The sequence below is a fragment of the Echinops telfairi genome, unplaced genomic scaffold (assembly GCF_000313985.2).
Source record: "Echinops telfairi isolate 266 unplaced genomic scaffold, ASM31398v2 ScPeMD7_23;HRSCAF=83, whole genome shotgun sequence".
In the NCBI taxonomy this organism is placed as follows: Eukaryota; Metazoa; Chordata; class Mammalia; order Afrosoricida; family Tenrecidae; genus Echinops; species Echinops telfairi.
This window is the reverse complement of record NW_022103920.1, coordinates 33,371,827-33,377,053: the sequence shown is the minus strand read 5'-3', so window position 1 is coordinate 33,377,053 and position 5,227 is coordinate 33,371,827. Positions and strand designations below refer to the sequence as shown.

General features: G+C 47.6%; 1 protein-coding gene across 1 annotated transcript in view; it reads right to left on the bottom strand.

Annotated features, from left to right (window-relative positions):
* The window catches only part of DOCK4 (dedicator of cytokinesis 4), a 503,583-nt gene that overhangs the window by 497,514 nt on the left and 842 nt on the right, over nucleotides 1–5,227 (bottom strand). The window lies entirely within an intron of this gene.

Below are 5,227 nucleotides of genomic sequence, written 5' to 3'. Positions count from 1 at the left end.
CTCAAAAACCCACAGCAGGTCACTCTAGCATGCATGTTCACAGCACAGGAACTCTGCTAAAGCCTGGACATACTATCTCAAAAGATGACTCTGGAAGTCTAGTCTCCTTTTGATAAGGAATAGAGTTAGAGACAGCAAAACCTCTTAATCTGAACTATAATTCTTCCCTTTTCTGGTACCCACTGCAATATCCTCTAGACTGGAGAGGAAGCCCCTACTGAGAGAATCATCTCAGCCTGGGCCAGAAAGAGAAAGACTTCTATAGGCCACTCCCAGAGAAGGCCTGACCAAGGCATCAATCAGTTCTCATCGCACTGCCTGCAAAGTCAGCTAATGGCACTTCACTTGAAGATACAAGTCACTCCCCTTTGCTTCCTATAGACTCCTCTCAGGCTCAAAACGCCACCACCGATTCCAAGCAACCCATCACAACTCAGCAACACGCCTTATCTAGACACATGACTGCACCACAAAGAGGAACACCTGGAAGAAGTTCTTATCTGCAACACGGAAAAGAGATACTGTAGTAGGAATAGAATCCTCTGCCCTATAATTCTCCCTGACACACAGCACCTTTCTGATGGGGAAGAGAAGCTGCATGGAGTGGAATGAAATTTCTTTTTTAATATGGCTCCTCCACCCATGTCTCTGTAACTTCCATCAAATGACTGGGTGGGGCTATGCAAGGAGGGTGTGGGTCCGTTTTAGTTGCCACTCCCCTGACTATAAGGATGAACCCTCTCAGCAGGAGAGAGAAATCCCAAGATCATTGGGAAAAGAGTAACTAGTGCAGCACCTTCCGGATCTCTGTCCCACGTGGCGGAGGCCAAGGCAAAGAAACCATGCAGCAAAACCAAGGAGCAGCTCTGGGCCGGCTTTCTGGACCATAGACCATAGAGGCAGAGGCCAAGGGACTATGTGGCTGAGAGGCTGAGAACTAGAGAGGGACTTGCCTACTGACTGCAGAGAGGTGTTGCTGTAGAGTCTTGATACTGAAACTCCCTTGATATTCATTCTCTCTCTCTCTCTCTCTCTCTCTCTCTCTTCCATAGAGTCAATTGCTACTCATAGTGACCCCAGTGAATGTCTGAGGCTGTACCTCTTCACGGGAGCAGAAGCCTTATCTTTCTACCATGAAGCTGCTGGCATCTTCAAACTGCCGACCTTGTGGACAGCCCTGCGCCACCAGGACTCATGCCAATGGTAAAAGCTGTGAGTGCTGTGTGGTCATGGAACAAAGTATCAAACCCAGCAGAGAGGCATAGTGCCATGAGAGGAAAGGTGGGTAAAGAAGGATGGAGAGTGTGACATGTCTGACCTCTGCCTCCTGGCAATAGGGACACCGGAAGCAGTTAGATATGGTCCCCAGCCTCAATGAGCTGTTTTCACACTACCTCTCTCCATGAAGGCAGAGGGCATTCAAAAGGTATATAACTGCTACTCAGATGAGTTAAAAAAATCTCTTCATCAGAAATGATGGACAGGGATATTTTAAGAGGTAACGACACTACAACACAAAAACTCATAGCAACTCTACAGACAAAGAACTGCCCATCCATGAGGCTGTCAACTTTCTCCCTCAGAGTGGCTAGTGGACTTGAACCTACAAGCTTTGAGTTAGCAGCCCAATGCTTAACTCACTGGCAACCGGGTCTTCTCTGTACTATAATGCACAGTGAGGCTATAATCCTTAATTCCCAAAATGACAGTCAGGACCTTCAGATCAGCTCACCCTGAGTTTTGTTTCTTGTAAAGCTGGTAGGTTTTTTCTAACTGAGCAAATTCAGCCCATGTTCTCCCACCCACCCTCAGGATGCACGCACTACATCTGGCTCAGCAAGGCTCCCCGGCTCCCCTGGAAGTGCTGTGCATAAATGCTTGTGGAACCAGTGAAGGCAGGCAGGCGCTCAACTGCAAAGCTCTGCACTTTCTCTGTGAATAATCCCCACCACGTGGGGGAGGGGAGCTGACAGATGAGGAATGCAGGAGGCAGATAGTGATCGTGAGGACATTTGTGAGGGGGCGATTCAGGGGGCATTAGTCACTGTCCTCAGAGCTCCTGCTGAAGCAAGAGAATCAAACAGATTGAGAAGGGGACCCTGCCCACCAGGAGCTCCTTCCTGAGAGTTTGCCAGGTAGGTGTTGCTACCCTTTGATCTTAGTGTAAAACCAAACGGGGCACAAGTCACAGTAAACACGCTAGTCTCATAGCAAACTCCGCACACCAAAATAACCCACATTTGTTGGGGAAGCTCTACAGACTTAGCCTTAGGAAGGCCTCCCGACTTTAGATATATACATCACTTGACAAACTCACAAATGTCCTCCCAAAGGCCAGGAGGATCCAGAGAGGTCAAATGACTTATCGAAAGTCACACAGCTGGCAGCAGTTCCTAGACTAGGACCAAGAGTAAATTAGAATCTTCAAAGATAACAATATTCCATCTCCTCATGCCTATGAGTAGGTTTGCAAGAGATGAGGTTTCCTAGCGCTCCGGACAATACGCTTTACGGCTATGCCTTTCTAAATACCCTGGATTCCAAACAATTTGGTTTCTGAGTGCACACTGTTCAGAGAGCCCTGGTGGCACAGTGGTTAAAGTGTTCGGCTGCTCGCTGGAAACCAGGAGCCACCCTGCTGAAGAAAGGCTTGGCAGTCTGCCTCCCTAAGAGATTGTCAGCCTTGGAAACTGCCAGGGGCAGTTCTATGTCCTCTTGGGTGGCTGCATCGGAGAAAACCAATGCCAGTGAGTTCGTTTTTTTGTTTTATACACTGTTTGGGAGCCTTGATCATACAGTAGTTAAGCCTGGGGGAGGTTATCCAAAAAGCAAGATAAACACACAGTTACTTGAGCTTACTAATCTGTAGTGAACGCTTCACATGTCCACATTTACCTTGCTTATTGGGTAATGACCCCTGGGTTAAGCAGTCAGCTCCTAACTGAAGTGCGGCTGCTGGAATCCCCCAGCTGCTCCATAGGCCAAAGATGTGGCACACTGGTTTCTGTAAAGATGTACAGCCTTGGACACCCCAGGGGGCAGTTTCCTTCTATCCTATAGAGTTCCTATGAGTCAGATATGATTCTATGGCAACAGTTTGGGATTTGTCTTAAATTGGTCAGATAACCAACCACCCATCAATTAAATGCAGGAGACAGTGCCAACACAGCAGATTTGACAAATTTCTATCTCAGATGCATTTTACTACACGTATAAGATGTACATAAGTTTATCTATGTCTACAGTATGTTGCTTGAAATGTAAGTATAACTATATGAAGAAACAAAGCTATCGCATGCATTCTACTATGGTAGATAAGAAATATCAATGCAGAAATACAAGATTTACACTGAAATTTCAAGTATTCCAAGTTACAAAAATGGATTTATTTCAACAAAAGAGGAAACTGGATTACTACTGCATCTACCTGACAAACAAACATCTGTGCCCATTACATATCCTCCTTCGGTGCTTATAAAAATTACGTGAGAAAAGCACATCCACATGTTAACCAAGGCAAAAAAATTAATCTAAACTTTCAGCATAGGCAGCAAAATCGTGCTCTCCATGGTGTGAAATAAAGTCTGTAAGGGCCCTAGTGACATTTTCAGAACACACACACACACCACTAACAGATGGATTCTCTGCAACTAAGCATTACTCAAGCTGAGTAATTTGCCCAAAAATTAATAATAAAGGACGATTCGCATCACTGTATGTATGCTAGTACAGAAACCAACAGGGCAGCAGTAATCCTGGGCACCCTTCACCCAATCTCCGTTTTCCAAATGTGTGCAGCAACTCCCCTCTTGCCCACACTCCACAGCCAAATCACTCACTCACTGCCACCGAGTCGACACCGACTCATAATGACCCTCTAGCACAGCCCCCTAAAAACTGAGGTAGCTGCTGCAGCCCCCAATACTTGACTGATCATATCTGGTTTGCCATTCCAGGAAAGCCCAGAGGTTTTTAAGTCTATGCCCATAGCTTGTAAAGGAAGACAGGAGAAAGCTAGCAGATAATAGCCCCTCAGCTGTGACCCGGCATATAAAAGAAATCAGCAAAATAATTCCCAGCCATCATCGGAATAATGCTACACTGGGAAGAAAGCAACATCTGGGATTGGCTCACACTGGACCAAATTTCGTGGATGGAAATCTGAGCTCCCTCGCTAAGGGCTAAACCCTGTGAGAGGGCAGCTCAGTTCGGCAAAAGCAAAAGTCTTCTTCCCATCAAGAGTTAATCTGACCCCCAAAAGAAGAGAGTCCAGAGAAGGTAAATCACCACCACCCAGCTTCCAGTGGGGTGGCGGGCAAAGGCTACCTGGTACTTCTGAGACAGGGAAAGCCGGAAGCCCTCCCAAAGGTGGGTCCAGCACCGACCATTGTCTTGCTAACCAGTCACAATCCAGCATGGAAGCGAATGTAGAATACGCGATGACTGTTTAATCACACAGTCCTTGCAGCGGACTCCAAAGTCCCTGTTCCCGGGAGAAGTTGAAGACAAAACAAAACAAAAAAACCCTGCGACTCGGACGCCCTCATAAGGCTTTCCAGCTTTTATAAAGCACAGCAATTAAATGAAGAGCCTAAGTAGAGATTTAGGCATCGCCTAAAGCATTAGATCTGCTCCCACCAATAAAAAAAAGTGCGTCAGTGAGATGGACAGGATATTATCGGAAATAAAGATCGTTATTAAAATCCTTATTGCTTTCTGTTAGACCTTCTGGGAGGTTATAATTGCATTTGGCCGCTGCAGGCTTGTCAGGGAGGCGGGATTAAACCGACGCGACCCCAAAAGGGGCAACCCAGCTGAAATCAAACAACAAAAACAGGAACTGTGATGGGCCCGAAATGGGAGGAGGGAAAGGAAGACTCCCGTTTTCATCAGTCAACATTAATGTCCTTTGTTGTTCACCTTTGCACAGACGAGCGAGAGCCACCCTGTTCCTCCTTCTCTGCACGCCAGCGCAGGCTAGTCCCTCCCTAAAAACTCCCTCCCGGCCCCAAAGACCGCGGCTCGCGGCTCCCCAGCCCGGATCGCTCCACAGGGCCGTCCGCCACCCCGGCAGCGCTCTCCCGGGCCGAGCGGGCGGGTGGCCCTAAGTGCAAACACCCCTGAAGCACCCGCTCCCCTAGGACGATCCGAGAGCGCAGCCGCGCGGAGGTTGAAATTGACCACGACCCCAAAACACACACACACACACACACACACACACACACAC